The sequence below is a fragment of the Equus caballus genome, chromosome 28 (genome assembly GCF_041296265.1).
Source record: "Equus caballus isolate H_3958 breed thoroughbred chromosome 28, TB-T2T, whole genome shotgun sequence".
In the NCBI taxonomy this organism is placed as follows: Eukaryota; Metazoa; Chordata; class Mammalia; order Perissodactyla; family Equidae; genus Equus; species Equus caballus.
The window spans coordinates 12,131,512-12,154,172 of NC_091711.1; the positions used below are offsets into that span (position 1 = coordinate 12,131,512).

Here is a 22,661-nt window from a genome sequence, read left to right on the forward strand (position 1 = left end):
ATCTGTAACAGATCTTTACCACTCTAGAGCTAAAGAGGCACTTATTCATTTACTAATCAAATATTAACTGAATGTCTGCATGTAAAGTCCAGGACCAGAAATAAACTCCTGAGGAGTCTCCAACATTCATTCATTCATTCGTTTCTTCATTTGTTCACTCAACAAATATTTACTGAGAAGTATATTGAACTAAACTTTCTAGATGCTAGTAGAACAGTATTTGACTAAAATGGGCGAGATCCCTGCTCGCCTGGAAGTTGCTTTGTAGGTTACGTTCCGTTGTCCTTGTTGAGCTGGACTGTTCTCTCTGTAAGGGGCACGCTGCAATGAGGTTTTGTCATGTCACATGCTATTGTTTTTATGCCATAGTGATTAAGAAAGGATTTGGATCAGAGAATGAAGGTAATAGAGAATTTAGTCTAACTTTGTTTCCTGTAATGATGGATTGTCTTCTCGAAGTCCTGCTTGTTAGCTACATATCTTATTTTTAAATAGTTCCAGGATAGTAGGTACTTTATCTTATAATTATTGTGACCTTTTGACAGTTAATTGCAAAGCAGAACACAGTTATTTAAAACATGCTTGTAAAATGTTTCTTTAGGCAAATAGAATTCATATATTCAGAAGTTAAAGCCTACATGTCTGTACACTAATTAATTATTGTGAACACCAAGCATGAGTGTTGGTTTTCTATCCGAAGTTTTATGTGTGGTTTTACCATTTAGGTGGCTCTGATTTGTCTAGAAGTATTTTGGTATTTTGACATGATACATGTATTAAACATTTAAGCCTGAAGTCAGAGTAATTTTCCCGTGGAGGCAAAAAAATGATCTGAGCCATCATTACTTCTACTTCAGTGTGAATCATGAGCCTCATCAGCGTGATTCCATTTCCTCTAAGTTGACTTTAAAAACTCTCAAACTCAAAGCCAAAATATAATGATATTTGCTCGTTAAGCTTTATAGAAGCATTGGGAAGCCTGGAAATGATGCTTAAACTATATTGAACCTTGAAGTTTCCAACAGCCATTTTTAAAATCATTAGAAACTAAGCTTAATAACTTGCTTTGGGAATGTCATTCTAGACTCCCAAATCGAGAGAGAGAAAAATCAGTAGTACACTTTATGTCACATGTCTGGCTATTATTTTACACTGTAGAATTAAAATGTGATTTGAATTCTTGATTTCTTAGTTGAAAATATATATGTATATATACATACACACATACACATTTAAAACACGTGTATATACATATATGTTTTTATGTATACATACATGTATTATACATATTATATGTGCATTGTATGTATATTGTATATATACATATATAATATGTATATGTATGTATAAAATAATACACATATACATGTATACATAAAATACATGTGTACATATATACATGTGTACATAGGCTTGTATTTTATTCTGCAACATACACATATATGTTTTTGTGTGAGTGTGATAGCTATTTAGTAGTAGAAATTGATAAAGACTGTCTGACCCTAGAGCTTTTTTTTTTTTAATACCACACACTGTATCTGTGAGTGACCTTTTGAGAAGGTTAGTCATATTGACACACACACATATTCCTGGGAAGTTTATTTTGAGTTTGCTAAAGATAAGTAGCTTATGTCTATATATGAGTGTAAAGCTATTTCAAAATGAATCTTTCCCTCAGTGCTAGATTTGAGATCCTAAAAATAGACATGAAAAAAGACCCTTGAAATATAAATGCCTTTGGCATAATATTATAGTGAAGAATGATATTTTAAAGCTTGATTTGTTAATTTTATGCATCATTTGTTTTAATTTCTCATAATTTTTAAGGAAATATTAGTATTCAAGCATTTTAAATCACTTTCTTTTCTAATTCTAAGTTAACAGCTTGGCTACAGCAGATTATGCTTCTGTTTGAATATTTCCAAAAAAGAAGAAAGTTATTAATCCTTTGAGAATAAGAATTATGTCTGTTCCATAAATATATTCCAAGTACGCAAAGTTATTATTGTTTTCTGATCAAGGAGACTTTGGTGGCTGGTTACAGAGACGAGAAAGTGAAAGCTCAAGAAGGCAGTTGCATTCTCGAGGTGTTTAGTGCATTTATATGGTATTGATCACTGAAAGAAATTGTCTGTTCTCATCCATTTAACATGTTCTTTCCTGATAATAAAATGCCATTCTGCAGATAGGAAAAACAAAAAGCCATGTTAAATAAAGCGCTGTGCTTTTATTTTATTGGAGTCACTTGATTTATTTGCTTGTTTATTGGTTTTTAGCTATTCGAATATATTTAAAGCTATTTGAAAATCCACACAGCATTGGATAACAATGTGTTCCTTTTACACCTTTTTATAGACTCCTTGAAATTGTTCACACAACAATCTAACCTTAATTTTGGGGAAGTGCTTTACTCTGCTGTATTAAAGGAGCTAACGTTCTTACTGTTTGCCATTTCTTGAGCGCAACCAACTTTTCCCTGCCTCAGGCCAGTATGATTCTTGTGCTCTCCACGTGGAAGGTTCTTACATGGATCCTCACGCAGCTGTCTTCTTCAGTTTACTCTGGTCTCTGCTCAAATATCTTTCCAGAGCCTGCTTTCCTGACCACCCCACCTAAAATAACCTCTCTTTCCTGCTTCCTGCTTAATTCTTTTGGCATTACCTGCCTATATTTTTCTTCATAGCCGTTGCTATACCTGGAGTTATACTAATTTACCCTCTCATCGATTCCATGAGGATGAATACCTTGTGTGCTATATTCAGCTCTGAACAGCGCCTATCATATTGGAGGTGCTCGAAAAATAAAGTAGTATTGATATCTATTTCTACAACTATGCATCTGTCTGTCTCAAACTTCTGTTGAATGAATGTAGAAGGCACATTGAAAACCAAAAGATTTAGGCTAGTGGCAACCACACACACTTGAAGCCAATGTATGATTAAATAATATCACACCCAAAGTGTCTGAAAAAATGAATTCCTTTTCTCTCAGAAGTAGCCAAAGTAAAACATAATATGCTATAGATATTTTAACTTGTAACAATAGAAATAAGTTATTCCCAAGCATATAGAAGCTTTATTAAGGTAAATTCTACTTTCAACAATTTAATTTAAAGGTATAGCATCACACCCATTATTTTGAATTTGCCTTAAATAAATAGAGACCCGTTTAGCCATGGAATTTGCATCAACCACTGGCCAAATTTTAAGGGTCAGAGTGCCTGTCCATGTCTTCCTATACATTCCCAGGCTGTATGCATTTGTGCTTCCCCATTTCTTTGTGTAGGCCTAGTATGACTTGATAAAGATATCCTTATTTCATCAGGAGAAAAGAACAAAAGAGGCATATAGGATATCACCAAATCCATCAGATGAGCTATCACTCCCTTGTTCAAGTAATATTGTAGAAATATATGGTTACTTTTACCATCTCCAAGTTATCTCCATGAAAACTATGTTGGAAAATTTTGGAAAAATAGTGTTGACAAGCCACTTCAAATTTCCTTTCTGTAGAGTTATTTGTGCTCTATTAGCCCTGTCAAACTTTATCAGATATTTCTTTACTCTAAAAGGAAAATATACTTTTAAACCTAATCTTCTTATATTATTGTTCTTCTGAAATTTTCAGTGTAAATACTATAACATAATGCATGTCCCTGGCCAGCCTAATGCTTTAGAGGTTCAAAATCCAAAAACACACTGATATGGATAGAGCTGACCGCTATGCTAGTGTTTTTTCCAGAGAGAAAATTAGGGCATCCCTATTCACTGCAGAAATTGTAACCACCGTGAGAGTAAAATCCAGGTGTATACTATGAGCCTTGTATCCACAGCACGTAGGAATATATCTGGCACAGAATAGACACTCAATACATCTTTGTTAGATAAAAAAATCTTGAGGCTCTATCAATGAACTGCTCCCTCCCCACAAAAATAAAAAGAATCATAACAGTATTAGCCATTTAGATATAATTGACTATTGGTTAATAATGCAGTCTTGTTTTTACCCTAAAGTGTGCTAGTTTTTCTGAACATGAAATATATCAGCATGACGATTGTGTAGTTGGGTGAAGACTTTATGCTTCTCCCTAAGTAAAAACTACACTTCACTGCTGACCTTGTCTCAAGAGCAAAAGAGTTGTTGAAATGGGAATAAGAAATAGAAAATGTATGTGGGGGTTCCTGCCGTTCAGCATGGAATAATAACAGTAATAGAGTTATTTCAAAGGAGTCTTTTAGTTAACAATGGTCACACGAATAATTCTTTTTCTCATATTCAGTGGTTGGGAATATTACTTTCTTATTCAGGAAGCTGTACAAGATATATTTGGCTTTTGAAGTCCTACATAGTAGTAGGATACTTTCTCATGCCTAGGTCACGCTAGATATCAATTATGCTTTCAAACTTTTCAATATCTCGCCTGTCTGTGTTATGGGGAGTGCGGATTGTTTTTGTTTTATAGCCTTTGTTAATACATTTGCAGATTGCATAGAAAGAGTCTGAGAAAATTACTCCATACATCAGCATTAACAGTGCAATTGTTTTCTATTTTAATCTACATACTGTGCTAGTATATTGCACTGTACAAATCAGTAAAAAAAAAAAAAAGAAAGAAAGAAAGAAATTTAATTGACTAACATTGGTTCTGGAAAGTTGGAGAGCTGAAGCGAATACATTTTTGAATGCTTCTTAAAACTGAGCAAAAGAAAGTGAAAATAAAGTAGAACATGAAACCAAACATACCCTCTGCCATCTTCCTACTCTCCAGATTCAGAAACATTTGCAACTTCTGACTTGGTGATTAATTTAGTATCACTTGCGAAATTAGTGAAATTAAAATCTATTCCATGCATGTAATGCTATTCTCTAGCTAATGAACCTTGACTGAAGTTTTATTTATATAGATGCGCTAATTGTAAACACAGGAAGTTACATGGTAATTGTAAGTTAGTAACATTTTGCAAGTAAAGATAATTTTACAGCCAATTGTGTTATCAATATAATGCTCTTTTTCTTTACTCAACGGCGTGTAGAACAGTAACCTTAAATGGATGGTACAATGTTTCTAACCACTTGCATAGTATAAATTCTAATACATTTAAGTGCCACTGTGTTTAGTTTTTATGTCAGACTTGCTCCACTGTCTAAGCTTACTTTTCTTTTTCTCTCTTGGGTACAGATTATCAGTACCATGTTGAACAAACTATAGGAAATATTGTGATTTTAAATCAGGCAATATCTTTCTCTTCAATGTGTCATGAATTCTAGTATTAAGAACACTTCCATGAAAGAAACAAGAACATTGTACACTTCATAATACACTTTTAAAAATTTTATTTAGAATATTTTGTTGTTTTATACAAATATTTTTGTGGTACAAAGTTAAACAAAACATTACCTAATCAAAGGAATACTACCAAATTGCTTTGCTGTATTGATCTTCTGAGATCAATCAATCTCTTGAGAAATGTGCCTTTGCTCCTTGTTATCTTCTGCAATCTCATTCCAAGGTTGTCTACAATATGATATGCTGTTCCAGCCTTATTTCTCTCTCTTTCCATATTTACCTTATTTTCCTGCCATACCAACCCACTGTCTAGAACCCAAATATGCCCTTTGCTTTTCCTTCTCTAAATTTGCTTCTCCATAACTGGTCCCTCTGACTGAAACATCTCTTTTCCCTATCAAAACTTAGACAAAGAATGATCATCTTCCAACTATCCTATACCATTAGGGCGTTTGCTGCTCCCTTGGGCTTTAGTTTTTCTGCAGAGGGAACCCATCACAGTCTGCCTTGTGTAAGAGTTATGAGTGGGTTCAACTCTCCCTTCCCAACTCTATCTTCTGGATTAAAATTTCTTGTAAGCAGAAATTCTTTGAGGTTTCTGAGATGTTTCTGTTTGGAACAATGCTTGCAGAGGCCTTGCCCAAAATATTCCGCCTGCAAAATATATTGAATGAATATATATTATGAAGGAATTGTATCAATTGCTTTAGTGAGGCCTTTATAGAATAAAAGAAACAGGAATAGTTATTTAAACAGTTTTATGTTTAAATAAATGGAGGGGTAGAGTGATATTGTCAACTCTACGTTGTCTTAGAAGTACACGTACATTTCCCTTAAATAATGATTAGATTAGATGCAATAGGTTGAGTTTTCCTCAGCCATACGTAGTGTCTTCGGTAGTGTAGCTTCAATTCTTATCTCCTGTATACACTAACCTCCTATGATCACCATCTAGACTTTTGGAATTATTTCATATATATACATATAGATATCAGAAAGAATAAAACATTTATATTTTAGTACCAAATAAACACTCCCCTAAATTTTAAGGATTAATTTACATAAATAGCATCTACTAAATAAATTTTCAATAAAATCAAGATTAATTGAAATAATCACCAAAATAGCATCATTTGCAATGAAATTAACTATTAATGCCACAATTGTTTGATTCCTCCCATATTAAAAGTCTATTTTAAAATATCGATAAGAATATTTTCTTGTCTTAATTAAAATACAATAAATTTTATTATATACCTCCTACAAATACTTCTGATCATCAATTTTAAAAAATAATATAAAATTTGAGGGGGAAGTAGACTGTGCTTAACGTCTTGACTGGGTCTTCCATGTTAACTTACTTTCTTGACATTTTCTTTTTTCATTAAAGGAAAGTTTTTGTAAACCATGCAACTTGAGAACAACCCCTTAGGATTGTGGGTAATCTTTTATAGCTTATCAGAAAACGCAGAATTTCATATTTTTGGCTTGAATATCCCTAGTCACCAGGTCAGTCAGTTCTTACTCCCTGTTAAGGTGATGGTCCTTATTAGTACCCCATCATGTAACTTTCATATTAAACACATCACAGAATTAACCTGACTCTTTCTCATAGAATCTAAAAGAAAACTGAGCACATAAGGAGCAGGAAGCTAAGATTTGAGGGGTAGCAGTTATCTACCTGGAAGACAGAAAAAGTGGGATAGTATAGAATAAGATAATAGTATGCTTCTAGAATTCTTGCTCATGGGTAATGTCTGGAGTACAGGCCCATACATAGAAAAGTGTCTCCTGTACCCCTTTTCCTTTCTATTGAGGGTCACAAAATTTATTTAATTATGGAAACTTCATGTAAGCCTTTGTGAAAATAGGTTATAATTATAAATAAATGTCATGAGAGATAATTGAAAATTATTCCCATGTCCTACATAATAACTAAATACCTTGTAGAAATCAAGTAAATTTTTCATGTGCACATAAAAACCAAAAGCTTAGCTAGCATTAAATCTGCCTAAGAGTAATTGTAGCTCCATGATTCCACTGCAGTACCAACTTGGCAAAGTAGATTCTTAGTGAGAGGATGCTGTGTAGACAAAGGAGACTGATTGGGTTCTTCAAGAGTTTAGTTCAACAATTATTTATTTAGAACCTCATATATGCCAGGCAATGTATTAGGTGCTGTGAGTTGAAGGTTAATTACACAGGATCTTGGAGAGCTTCCATTGTCATGGGATTCAACAAGTGCAAAGGCAAACCTCAACATAACGTACTAAGTGCTGTGATAGAGATACGAATTGGGGTTTGATGGACAGGGCCCTTTCTTCTACTTCTTTTTATTCCACACAGCTAGAATTGTACTATAGAAATTCAAGAACATTTGTTGAGATTTGTGTGTTTAGAGACATGGAACTATGGCTTGAGGCCACCTCCAGTGTGTTGACAATAAGTCTGTGATTTGTATCCAAATGGGAAAAGGCCTGTGCTTCCCATCAACCTCTGCCAACCAAGTTTACTGTTCTTAGTATAATTAGCATTTAAATGATTTCTTTATGTTGACGTTTTAGTTCATGTTATTATTGTTAGTAAAATTAAAAATCCACATGTGGTAGATGGTATTACATAGATCCATTAAAGTCTGTTAAAGTGAATTATTTATATGACTATTTTCTGATTCTCCTGCATATCAAGAATATGAAAGTGATTATAATGAAATCAGTTTCTTTTCAAAAATGACATGACCTTAAACTATAACTAAAGAGGAAATTACAGTGCTAGGGGATTCTTTAGCAAGTACCACAATGACACCCCTGAGAAACAGAGAAACAACTCTCTTGCTGTAGTATGTAAGACCAAAATAATTTTAATTTCAAATTGAAGGTTGGTCTCTTCAGTTGAGTTTTCTATCAAAGGGCCAAAAACGCAGACCCTTATTATCCCTGCCTTCAAGGAAATTTGCCTATTCTAAGGAATTAGTTCTAAGGAATTATCTTGATCGTATACTTTTTGCCAGTGAAAATTAGTTGCCATTCTCATTAGACACCTAAAGGATCAAAGAGTGGAAGCTGAGACAACAGCTCACCCGTGTTATTGCTTCACTTGATCTGCTATTATTCTGTTCATTATATCATTTCATGGGAGAAATGAGAGCCTTTCTTCAAACTCAAGTAAAATAATGTAAAATTTTTAAGTGAAATTTTATTGAACTCTCCCCCAAATCTCTAATGCTAGAGCACCCAATTGCTTTCTGTAGTGAAAAATTTAGTATAACTTAACTATACATCCCTTGTGTAACTTGATGATATTCTCCATTTATCTCAAATATATTTAGGTTTTTTTAAACATCTTTGAATTATCTGAATAAATCATTAATTTAGAATTTTATAGGATTGCACTTATGATCACTTTAAGAAAAATAATAATTTTATCAGAATTAGGTCATTGGTTGTTACTTACGGCAAATGCCTTTCTTAATATCCTCTCGCATTTGGTCTTTCTACTTATCAATCTGTTTTCATCCACTGTTGGGGGACTCCAGAGTCTAGTGTTCTGAAACTACAACTTCATATGTAGTCACTTTCGGAATGGAAATCCCATTCCATTCTTAAAAATTCCTACCATTTCCAACACCCACACATCTAAGTCTAAGAACTAGCTTTTAAAGGTGTTTTGTCCAAAACAGTTTTTTTGTTTTGGGCAGTTTTTGTTCATTGTTTTTTTTTTTACTTCTAAAGCTTTTAGAATTAAAGAAGTGCTGTCCGTTTAAACAGTTGAGAGTGTGTTTGTTTGAGTTTACATGGACTTTTGTGTTTTCAAGTCATCACATATCATCTTTTAGCCATCCCCCTTGTTTTTAGCTCTTAACTTAGATATTCACTCAAATTTTCTAGACTCTAATTAAGAGAAAATGTATCTCTAGACTTCTATGACCATACAGTTTTATTTCCAGCCTAATATAACTGTATGTGAATTATGCAGAAATAGATGTTTGGAGTTAAAAATAGAATGACAAAGGTTTTATGTTTCTTAGAAATATATCCTTGGGGCCGGCCCATGGCCCAGTGTTTAAGTTCCCGCGCTCTGCTTCAGCTGCCTAGGGTTTTGCCATTCGGATCCTGAGCGCTGACAGGGCACCGCTGGTCTGGTCACATTGAGGCGGCGTCCCACATGCTACAACTAGAAGGACCCACAGCTAAAAACTATACAACTATGTACCGGGGGCGCTTTAGGGAGGAGAAGAAGAAGAAAAAAAAGATTGGCAACAGATGTTAGCACAGGCGTCAATCTTTAAAAATAAAAAAAAAGTAAAAAAAATAAGAAATATATCCTGAAGGTAATTCTCCAATATTACCTCATATATATATGAAACTGTTATGTTGATTTTGGAATCTATTATTTACTGTAGGAATAATGACGTTCAGGCAAAAGTTCCAGGAGTACTGACGAATTTTAAAAAGGCGCCTTGCTGAACATTCCTTGAAAAGTCGCCTATTATTAAGGCTTCTTGTTCCTCTTAAGGTTAGATACATTCAGTTACTTTTAGAAATCAAACACACCTCAATCAATCAGTTAATCTAGTCTGTTTACTGGGGCGGGGGGGGGGGGGGAGTATTGTGTTCTGTTATTTTACAGATGAAGCGATTAAGATGCAAAAAACTTATTTGAATTGCTTCAGGTGATACACGTGTAATAAGTAGCAGAGAAATGTCTAGAAAAGTCGGTTTTCTACCTTCTCAAAGTCCATTCCAACACTGAAGGGCCTTTGCTGGGAGGGAAAAACAAGATTCAGATACAGACAGAACTGAGTCTAGATCCTGGCTCCACCACTTTCTAACTCCAAAGAAGTTCCCAACCTAGTTTGTTCACATGTAAATGGAGATTTAACACCTACCTCACTTTGTCCTTGTGATGATGAATGTGATAAATATATGCAGTCAGTTGAATACAGCTTATTAAATAGCAGTTATAATTTTTTTTTTAAATCATGCTGCTTCTCCAAAAATAGTCATATTACCTGCCACAATGAATCACTGAAGAGGGCAGCTTTCAAGTCAATGTCAAGGTCCAGGATACCTATGAACCAATCTGTCTTGTTTATGTTTGTACACTCTTTATATTTACCAGTAAAAAAGACAGAGATAAAGAAGATGATACCTTGAGAATGAGTTTAACATGAGAAGCTGTTTATTTTCTATTTTATCTCTACTATTGTTCCCCACATGGATGTTAAATAGAGGAGACTGAAGACCACTTTTTCTACACTATGGTTTTTCATGGCTGGCCCTGAATTTCCAGCTTAGTATCTTCCCATGGTGCTGAACTAAACTCAGAATAGGGCAAAGCACCAAAGTTGAGCCAATCAACACAGAACTATAAAGATCTCATGCCATATCCCAACATTCCACTTATTTGTCCAATGGTACTTTGCTGAGTTTGAATTTGCAGCAAACCGGGGTTTAAATAAATTTTCTTCTCTCCCTCAGACTTAAATGTGTATAGAGAACTGCTAGTCAACTCTCCCCACGTGACCTCAAAAACTTGGGAAAGCTGAGTCAACTTATTTTCATGTTTTGTCACTTCACTAACACCCTCTGTCTTGTTAGGAAATGTGCAGTTTTTATAGCTATCTAAAGTTCTTTGTAAAGATATTCAGTTGGCTTCTCCTTTTTACAAAGCCAGCAATTACGTAAGTATCTATTTTATCTAAACATTCTCCATAAGTCTCTAATTGTTGGAGTACCAGAATCTGTATAGAAATCAAAACCATCTGAAAATAGGCTAGTTCTTTTCTGTCTCTTTCTCATGCCTTCCTCCTCTTTTCTACCCCATCCTGCCCACAGAGACACTAATTCTGCCATCACGGACCTTCTAGTTTTCTTAAAGGGGTACTGCAACCAGTGTCCTGATTTCAACATAGAATTCTGGTCTGAAGAAAATTCTGCTCTATTCTGACAAAACTGTGAAAGTGGCCCCCACTCACCTTTACAGTTAATTAGACTCAAATGGCCAAGTTCATTTCAAGTCATAGCTTCAGGCGCCTTTAAAGCTATTGACTAGATCTTTCTAATTAAATAACAGTTTATCTTTCATCCCCGTATGATAGATCCTGAGCTCCTCTTCCCAAAAATGCCCAGAGGAGTAGGATGATGAGAAGAAAGCAAGGTAAAGGCTTCAAAGAAGTCCCAGGGTCACCAACCATGCTTGATGGCCAAGAAGTCGTTTGTGACAGCTGCCAATCAGCATTTCAGTTCATTTTCTGAGGTCAAAGTATATCCTGCCCATCTCCATCAACCGACAAGTATTTATTGAGCATCTAACTCATTTTAAGTACCACTTTATTTTAGGCAGTGACAAATGTAAAGCACATGGCCACTTCTAGATGTCAATTCAAAGTCAGCATAGATGGAACTGGGGAAAATAATGAGATCATGTATAAGTAAGGGCTAAATTATGTATTATAAAATATAAGTGCTCAACAAGCTTGTAGGAAAGAAAATGCACGAGGAAGCCAATGTTGACTATCAAAGACTTCATGGAGGTATAAGCAATGGTGCCTGGTGGGTCTTGAACTAAATAGCTCTTAATGGAATTAAATAGAGATCCTAGGAGTTACGTCAGCTTTCTCTCCTCCAAGATGGGCAGTCCCCATGCTATGACCTTGTAGTAAAAGAACATTTTATAAACTCCTGCCATTTTTTGGCTTCTTTTGAACACTCTCCATTTGTGTTCACTTGAGAACTCTAAATGGGGAAGCAGGGAGTGTGTAGTCACTCTGGTGATAATAAAAAGAACAGATAAAGATTTCTGCATCTGCTTGCCTGTATCAATAGTACATATAAATGTCACTTCATACATACCCAAACCATCAAGTACCTTTTGCATTCTCTCTTCTACATTAAAGTCTCTTCCAATGGGATTTATTTTCCGTTACTTGAATCAGTGCATTGCTCTTTTATTCATCTTTTTATTTTTCTCCATTTCTCTTTATCTAAAACTCATATCAGGCCGTTCTCTTCTATAAAAATGTTCACAGTTGCCCATTTTAATAAACACAACCGTATATAGAAATAGTTAGAGCTGGAAGGCACCTTGGAGAACTACATTTTTCCACTCTCTCATTTCACAGCTGATAAAATTGAAGTCAAAATAGATTAAGTGATTTTCCTAAGGTCACAGAGTAGATAGAGGCAGAGACAGACTAGGATTATAGGACACTAAATTTTACTTTTGTCAATATACAGTATTATTCATTTGACAAGAATTTATTTATGTGACAGTCACGATTTTAGTGGGCGGAGGCCAACAGAGTCTCCCACAGACATAACTCTGCTCCTGTCACTCATGTTTCTGCAGGGTTCTTCTCCCTTAGGTGTGCTCACTGGAACTTTCTGCTATACCTTTTTTATTTCAATAGTTTTATTTCTTCATGCATAGATAGTGTCCTTATCTTCACTCAGTCCCAATTAACTTCCCCAAGCTTCTCATTTAATTAATTCCTATCCTCCTTTTCAAGGTACAAACTGGCTCTCCTGACTTAGTGCCATTCGACCTCATTATCAGCCCCCCTTTCTAAAATAATTATTTTGAGTATAATGAAAATGTTAAACATGGATGAACTCAGTGTGTGATTATTGTAACTCCAACTGCTGACAAATGTTTTAGTATGTTTTGATTTGTATAATAACGTGTCACAACAGAAAAATGAGTAGACCCTTCATCCTGCCCCTCTTTTTAATTCTGTGTTGGTAAACATTTGCTTTTCTTATAATGAGGAGAGGCTTGTAGACTGAAGCCTCCTAAGTGGCTGTCAATGGTTAGACACAAAAGAGAAAAAACAGAAAAATTCCTTTGCCTTAAACAAGGCGCATAATCTTTTGTGCTTCTATCTTCCTTTCAAGGAAAATCCATATTCTGTATTATTGCCTTCCATACTGTTCCTACCAGCAATGCCACAGGTACCTATAGTGACCACATCTATTTATAGAAGATTAGTTTGTTTACGCTATTACTTGACGGATTATTTTCCTTTTATTGCCTAATACTCTAGAATAGTCATGCAGGTAAATATCATTATCTTTTATAGTTTAGACAGAGTGAAACACTCTTGTGCTTAATGAACAAAATAAAGATAGCCACAATTCAGTGTAATATTTTTTAGATACTGAAAAATGGTACTTGAATTTTTTAAAAGATAATTTTATAGTTTCTTTTTTGGTAATGTTTGCGTGCTATTACAAATTCTCATAAAAAGCTGCAAGGATAGTACAAGAAGTTCTCATATGCCCTTTACCTAGATTAACCAATTGTTTACATTGTGTCCTTTATCATTCTCTCTCTCATATTAATATATGTATATATGTAATATATATGTGTATATATTTCATATATTTTTCTGAACCATTTGAGAATAAGTTGGGAACAGGGTGTGCCCTATTCTAAATATTTTGGTGTATATTTCAGTATGTTTCCTAAGAACAGAATGTTTTCTTACATTACAAAGAACAGTTAACAAACACAGACAATTTACTATCGATATAATATCATTATCTAATTCACAGTCCAAATCCAAATTTCATTCACTGTTGCAGTAATGTTCCTAACAGCTAATTGCTTTTTCCCATTGGTTCGGGATATAACCAAGAATCATGCAATGCCTTTATTTGTCATGCGATGCTTTATTTTTGTGTATAAAAGCTCACATTTCAGTCACTAATGACCTGGATAGTATTTTTATTTAAAGTAATCTCTGCTTGCTGACTGCTGTTCCAAGAATAAGAATTTAAGTCAAAAGATGTCTAACCAAATCCCTTAGGATTAGCAATATCTGTACTGAGGAAATGGCGCATCAACTTTGTAACTGTGCTCTAACCATGAGTTTTGGGGTTTCAGTAGGAGGAAGTAGAAGAAAGAGAACTCCTAGTTTATTCATATTTTGCAGTTTTGAAATTTAAACCTGGGCAGAGGGGTTCCCTCGCCATCTCAGTCTGCCTGGGGCTAAAGGGACGGTGCTTGCAAGTGGCTATGTTGCAAGGATTCACAGGGCACACTTTAAATCCAACCCTAAATGAATATTTAGCTCAGAGCTGTGTTAGTGAAAGCCCAACTAAAATCAGTATTTTCATCAAAATGAAATACTTGAGATATTTAAAACAAAGTTTGGATGTAGAAATTAGTTGTCATTCTTGAAAACGTCTCCTTTAAAAAAACACAGCTGTGGATTCTTCAATGGCCAACATTAAAATGAATATAAATAGCTCCTTCCCTCCAAAAAATGAGAAGAAAAGTCAAGGATTTGTAGTATTTATAACGCCTAAAGCATGCGATGCTTTGCTTAATTCTGTAAAGAGAATTATGATGAGGGCCGCAAGTTTTCAGCAGTTTGATTTCTAGCCACTGTTGAGCAATCTCTAAGTCTCAGATAATTTTCTTTTTTCTCCGTGTCAGGCCTGCTTCTAAAACCGGATAAAATGAACATGAAAGAGTCATCAGCTTTATTGACTATGAATGGATATGATGTTTTGTGAAAAATATATAAACCTACCTACACATATTCATGGGTTTTTTTTTTTTAAAGTACTGCGTAAACACCTAAAAGTACTAAGTCTCAATACCAGGAAACTGCCTGAGTCAGATGTACTGATACCAATTTCTTTACTGAAAAGTCAGATAGATGACAGAAGGTGCAAAAGCATCGTGTGCTATTTTAACTTTTTCCTCTAAAATAAAGAGAGGTGTTTATCCATGCAAGACACAAAAATTAGCTACCAGAAAAATACTATGCACATCCATATTCAGCACATAGGTTAAAAATAAAATAGTTGTTTGTCTCCTACAGTAGAATAGGCTTGCCCGTTCATCCTTGTGGTAGATCCGCATGCAAAACCAACACGAAATCAAATCCCTGCAGATGGCTCATAAGTCACAGAAACGGGTTAGTCCTTTCATTGCATCCCTTTGGGAAGCCTGCCCCTTGGTAAGTAATAATGTACAATACAGGTAATGTCAAATATTCTCTTAGTTCTTTAGGAGAAAGCCATCGTTTTCTCTGGCAGGGCCCCCCCCCCCCATATTTCCTGTACAGAGCTTTATGTCACTCTGTTACCTTAATATGTGCACCCATGGAATTTTGTTGTGGTTTTTGTTTTAATAAGAAAAGCGTCAGTATGCTGAAACTATATATAGAAATCTTATCTCAAATTAATTGTGGCTTAAAGTTGTATTTTAGGAGGCAGTCAGACAAATCTAAGTGCATTTTTACATTGCTATTTCTAATGGATTTTACTAGACAACAGATGAATTTCCAGCAGGAATAAAATGAAAGCAGACCTTGGAGGCTTAACCACTGAACAGATGCAGTAAATGCAGCTTTGGAAATATAGCTGTCACTTCAGATCTTTTCTGCTACGAGTACCCATGTGAGCCAGTCGCCAGAGCGGCTGGCATTATGTTTTCGTAGTTCTGTTGAAAATAAACAATGTAAGAACTCCTAAAAACAAAGTAGCATGTCTATTCTGAACCTATTTTTATAATTTCATTCTTTCTTGGTTTTCATTGTACTTAAATTTTTTGAAGACTAAAAATGATGAGCACTTATGTGAAAAGGTACTTGTCTCCAGCACTGTGAAATTTTTCATTTGTGAGTTTCTAACTTGTCAAACCAAATCGGAAATTCTTGACATCTTTATTACATTAAAGCAATTCCTGATACTGACTCTTGGGGAAAGTTTAATTTTCTTACACTCTAAACTGAAAGTTGTACTGTTTTATACAATGATGTGAGATTATTTTTCTCCTTACCTTGATGGGAAATTATATATATATAAATCTCCTATATGCTAGAATAGTATTAGCTTATAGCAGGACATTGATTTGGCTCTGAAAATAGGCTAATATGTGTAATATATTGAAGTGTTCCTAACTTAAGTGAAAATATAAAATTCAAAACTAACATGAGATGTATAAGGTTGATTTATAATAATCATATTGATATTCAATATAGCACCAGGCATTTAACTGACTGAGAATTCTATGATTCTAAATGAATTTAAATGAATGTAATAATGTAATATTCTCTAACAATGTATTCGTAGGTAAGTATTACTTCAATTTTCAAATTGAAAACTATCGTACAGGAACTGTAACTTTTGACAAAATCGGTATATAAACTACTCACAGCATCTGGATCTCTAGCTCTTTAAACCAACTGTAAAGTTCCCATTATCTATTTATCTATCTTATATTACATATATACTAAATATACACTATATGATATTATATTGTATTTGGATGTTTATATTGCAAGATTTTTTTTTTTGGAGGAAGATTACCACTGAGCTAACATCCCCAACCAATCCTCTCTTTTTGCTGAGGCAGATTGGCCCTGAGCTAACATCTGTGCCCATCTTCCTCTATGTTATACGTGGGACTCCTGCCACAGCATGGCTTGAAAGCTGTGGGTAGGTCCACACCCGGGATCTGAACCAGCAAACCCCTGGCCACCCAAGCAGAGTGCATGAAATTAACTACTACGCCAACGGGCCAGCCCCTATATTGCAAGATTTTTAAGTAGAAATATTAAATAATAAAATTAATTAGTTATAATTATGACAATCTGAAATTATTCTGAACTATGTGTAGTCAACTAACCACTGTGCATATTACTCATTTTTTTTAGAAAAACGAATCTGAAAGAAAACAAAGAATAAAATACCCCAGAATTCACAACAGAACAGTAAGTACTTTAATGATACAAAAATTGCACTAGACCTTCTATAAAATTAGAAGATCTTACAAATTTATTTTACAGAAACAGGCATTTTTCTATTTTCTAAGATAAGAAATTAACCTAGTAAGCAACTGTATCCGTCTAAAACTCAGTTTCAATTTGCCGAAGTAAATTGAAAATCATTTATCCTGTAATCCTCTTAGGTAAGAGGCCAAGGTAATCCTTGTGATACATCTATAGGGCAGAAAATGTTTATGTCTATTCCATTATATCTTTTGACTATCATATCATTTTATATTCTGAAGAAGAAAACAGGTAATAAGTAAAATTTAATCAAAGTGTCTCACAGCCTCTGTATGTGATGGAATTTTAAAAATTCCTTTTGAAAATTTTAAACAGAATCAACATGCTTGGTTTGTTTATAGTCATTAAATTGGAATTATAAAAAAAAATGGCAACCATCAGCAGGCTTAAAATTTTTAGCTTGATCTCATTAGTATATTTCTGATCTTCTCACAACGTAACTATGACATGCTATTATATGATTGTAGTAGTTGTTTTCCTAAATGTGTTTTTATTAATGAAAATTAAATGCATTCTTGATAGCACTCTTTATGGTAGAATTCGTAACATTACAAAGATTTCCTAGATGCAAACAATTTTAGATTTTGAATATGTGAATATCAAAAATAATAAAATAAAGATGGAAAAGCAAAATCCATGTAATGTTACATCAGTTTTAATGTTATGGTTGTTTTGAAATGAATTTGCAAATACAGTTCTCTAAAATTTAAAACAGAAACATTAAAGTCAAATGTAGTGAATTAACAAAATGATAGATCCATATCTTCAAGTATATCAAAATAGAATAAAGTTCAGTGGAAAGGATGTAAGTGTGGTACAAAAAAGGAAATTCATAAATGTTTTTTCCAAGATATATGCAAACTACAGTTACACAATAAAATTTTCTAGCCCCCAAAGAACTTTAATGCATAAATCACATCTTAATTTTAAAAGATTAAATATAATTAATGATGGTTATGATGATTTTCCTTAATCGGTTTTATTTGTTTTTGAGATGTGGTAGGAGCAGGAGAGGAGGAGGTCTCTTTTGCTACCTGTCTGGATATTGTTCACATGCTGCTTCACTGTACACAGAACACTCACCTCCCTTTATGCCATAGTGGTGGATGACACTCACTTTAAATTTTTAAGTTAGAAATTTATAAAATCCAAAATTCAAAAGTTTCAAAACTGTGCCTTGATTTAAAAAATAAACTCCAAATCTGTGAAATGCTGTTTTGAGGGGCAGAACAAGTTATGGACATGTTTACTAGATCTGGTTATAAGAAGGATAATTTAAGAATCAGAATTTTCTATCATTTAAAAAAAAAGAAAATAAAAATACTCTGCCAATTTGAATGAATTGCAAGATATGAAATGAATGACCAATCTTGTTGACATGTTTTTTTTCAACATTTTACTGACCAGAGAGAGTCAACTAAGTCATTCAACCAAAACAAACATTTCTCAACGCGTAGCAATTGTCCCACAGACGGCTAGGCTCTCTTAAAGTTTTATTTTTATGTATATAATACAGCTTTTAAATGTAATTTCAATTTTTTACATTACTCTTTGAAAGAAGGTTGAATTTTCCAATGACAGAACCATACATATTTGTTTTAAGCTCTTTATACAAAAGCCAGATAATATCTACCCTACCTCCTCACAATTTTTTAGTCATCTTATTATAATTTCATTGTGCAAAGCCATCAATGGCTGTTTTTCTTGTCTGATTTTTGTAAAAGTTATTTGGTCTATTATTCGGGTGTGACTTATAGAAGTTATTTCACTTGAATTGTAATTTTCGTAACTGTATTGAAGTAGGATTTAGTATGGCACACTTTGGAGGGAACTCATTCAAGTAATGAGATCTTCTGCTCATTTGGAATAATCCTAGAGAAAATAACATACGTTTCCAAGAAAGAAATCATGCTTTTCTTGTTGCATTTCTGTGGTTTAAGGCAGTTTTTCCTTCCAGCTTTTTTTTTTAGGTGAAAGTGGGTTTTATTTAAAAGATTGGCACCTGTGCTAACATCTGTTGCCAATCTTTTTTTTTTTTCCTTCTTCTCTCCAAAACTCCTCAGGTACATAGCTTTAGATTCTAGTTGTGAGTGCCTCTGGTTGTGGCATGTGGGATGCCGCCTCAGCATGGCCTGATGAGTGGTGCCATGTCCATGCCCAGGATCTGAACCAGCAAAACCCTGGGCTGCTGACGCGGATCGTGCAAATTTAACCCCTCGGCCACGGGGCCAGCCCCCTTTTCAACTTTTAATTGTCTTTTATTTAACAACTGCGTGCTAAATCACTCATAAACAGCAGAAGGGAGAAATCACTCAATTCAAGTTGGAATAATAAAAATGTATGGTTTATTCCTTAAAAGTTTATAAAATATTTATGAAGAGAAATACTTCGAATTAAAGCGATACTGTCACAATGTAAGTGTCTTAGTATATGTCTTACCTTCCAAAGAGTCCATGAGTTAGGGGCGTCAGTACATGGCATAAAGCATGACCTGGGATGAAGACATCGGATAACACAGTGACCATTTTCTTGTCTTTATCTACAGCACATGTGCAGGTATTTTAAGCCTATGAATAATAAATGAGTTTTTACATTTTGTATTTGAATCAAAACCTTACACATGAAAGATTTTTAGCATAGGAAAGCCATACAAATGTCCTATAATTTTGCTTCAAAGCCCATAGCTTAAGAACGATCCGGTAATTGATTAAAATATTACTAAAGATCTTTACAGCACATTGCACTTATATATCACAAAAAGGTTTTGCGTTTAAGAAAGATAAGGAAAATAAGGTAAAAGAGCTATTGGAAGTTGTATTTTAAAATGATACTTTCCTTCCAGATTGGGGAACACTCAGTGGTACTTTCAAGAACTCCATGGGTGGGCTCTCTATAGACTCTGAATGCACTGGATAATAATAATAACAAACAGGATGCACTAAAAAAACATTCAGATGCTCAGGCATGCTTCCTGGAAACTACTCACATTATCCTAGATTTGCTAAACCTCTTTAAATACTGCTGGGAGTTGACGTTCTCTCTCAAAGCATGACTATTAACAACCTTGCTTTCCTGGCACACCAAAGAGCAAGAAGTTTTCAGTTAGAAAGGTCCTGATGGAAAGCAGATTTTAACTACGAAAGCATTTTGTCACTCACAAGAGAATAAATATTATCTTATCTGCAGATGCCCTGCACAAGTTTCGTTTAGTCAAACCTTTCTCTGTTAGAAGTAACAAGTCTCTGTAATGAAAAAATATAGACCAGCGTGTATGTGTGTGATAGTAGGATAGAGCTAGGAAAAAAAATTATCTATCTCGTCTAATATTCTCCTTTTATAGACATTACCTCCTCTAATATCCTCATTTATAGAAGGCCAGATAAGTCAAGTCATTTATCTAAGCTCTTGTATCTAGTGGCAGAATCAAGAAAAATTCTGGCTTAATTAACCACCCACTATTTTTTCTATCTGCCATGTTAACTGAAAGTGCTTATATGAAAAATGAGGCTCTCAGAACAGTTCAAGAAGGATTTTCTCAAAATTTGAACTTCTTTCAACCAAAGCTTTAATGGAATTTTATGTAAATAACTCTTTACCTAGACTCTACCTGCCAACAACTTTATTTGGATGTGGCTCATTAAGATGATGTTTATAGTGAAAAAAATTAGAGAGCAAGAGAGACTTAGGAAATCTGAATTCAAGTCTTGGCTTCATCTGACTCCCCCCTTTCATCGTGAGGAGTCCTGGAGTGCAGGGGAAGGTGAAGACATTCAAGATCATACAGCTAAAAATCTACTGGATAATAATACTACTTAACAATAACTCATACACACAATCTGCCATCAGCAACAGTTCAGCGATTACCTCTCTCATTCTTTATCTGGATAATGCAAAGAAAAATATGCCCAGTCGACTTCCCAAGACTCTCAGAGATCAGATTAGAAATATGGGGATCGCTGCAGTGATGTTTAATGATAAATATTGGCTATTACATTGTTATATAAAACCTTACATTATATTACTGTAAAAAGAACATCCTTTGTGGGAAAATTTACCTTTACTGTTTTGGGAATCCAGTATATCATTTCACAACAGTGTGTTGCTGATGAAACCAAAGTTGTGAATTGATTTTTGCTTTAGACAATAATGGTCATCAGGAAAAAAATCTCCCTTTTTCCTGAATTTATAATTTACCTTTAATCCTGATCACTTTTCTCGAACATAGGCCTAAGAGAGCTCCTATATAAAAGGAAGTGATTTAGGAAACAAAAGAAAACATTTACTGGGCTCTTAGTTTGTGGCAGATACTCTACTAATCATACGATTAAATTTCATTTAATTATCAAAAGAACTTTTCCTATGTTACAAAGTTAGCCTAATTAGTAAGCAACACAGTTACCATTTGAATTCAGATCTGTCTGATTACCTCTTTCCAAGTTATCACTCTTAAATAAATACATCACAACTGGTGAAGAAGGCAAAGCATATTTCATTTTCCTATATGAATAATGGCATGTGGGAGGAGGTAGAAGTAAAGAACACATCACTTTTTAAATACCATTTGTCTATGTAAAATACTTGATGAACATATGATATTACTTTTCTTTAACACTTATCAATAAACATTAGATTGCATCATATGTACTTATCCTTCCAATGCTAAAATTAAACCATGGTAGGAGAATTTAATTATTAGAGACAGCTATATTTAGATAGAAAAGGTAGGAACAAAATCAAAGTGAATGATAGCCATAGTATAAAGGTCACCTAAAAGAAGATAACTATATTTTGTGTGTAAAGTAAATAACAATAAAATGGGTGCTCACAGGATGTGCTGCTTAGATTTTTGTGTTTGCTACATTATCTGGACTTAGTCCTTTTAAAATCTGTGGTACAACTTTGGAAATTCATTCCTTTATTTATTTATTTTTGCTGAGGAAGATTAGCCCTGAACCAACATCTGCACCAGTTCTCCTCTATTTTGTATGTGGGTCACCACCTCAGTATGACTGACTAGTAGTGTAGGTCTGTGCCCAGGTTCCAAACCCTTGAACTTGGGCTGCTGAAGCGGACCAAGCCGAATTCAACCACTACACCACAGGGCCAGCCCCTCATTCCTTTATTTGCTCTTCATTCTTTATTCGATAGTTACTATTGAGTACTTACTGTATCCATTGTCCCAGAGAGATATAGAAGTGCACAAAGCACAGCCTCTATCATCAAGTAGCGTATATTTAGGGTAATTACAAATATTTTAGAATGTTCCCTTTATAAAGAGAATAATAGTACTTTGACTTAGTAATAGAAAATCTTTGCAAGATACTCATCTCATTACCCATGGTCAGAATCACTTTATGTTTTTATTTACCAAATGATTGAGAGTTTTATCACTTTCTTTGGGACACTGGGTAAGATGAGCTTCTCATGATCGTTATTATTCTAAAGCTAAACCATATTTTATGACTTAGGGTATTTCCTAGAACACTAAAGAAGGAGGCTCCTGTAATCTTACTATAGCATAGTACTGGTTTTGGAAATTCACTCTCTGTGTTCAAATACCAGCTCCAC

General features: G+C 34.3%; 1 protein-coding gene across 10 annotated transcripts in view; it reads left to right on the forward strand.

The window, feature by feature from the left end:
• The window catches only part of SYT1 (synaptotagmin 1), a 518,336-nt gene that overhangs the window by 154,438 nt on the left and 341,237 nt on the right, over positions 1–22,661 (forward strand). For 8 of the 10 annotated variants that reach the window (XM_070254462.1, XM_070254465.1, XM_070254461.1 and 5 more), the window contains exon 3: positions 16,959–17,015. The exons of the other annotated variants lie outside the window; for them this stretch is intronic. The gene's annotated coding sequence lies outside the window, so the exon portion shown is untranslated. The remainder of the gene's footprint in view (positions 1–16,958; positions 17,016–22,661) is intronic. 10 annotated transcript variants of the gene reach the window in all.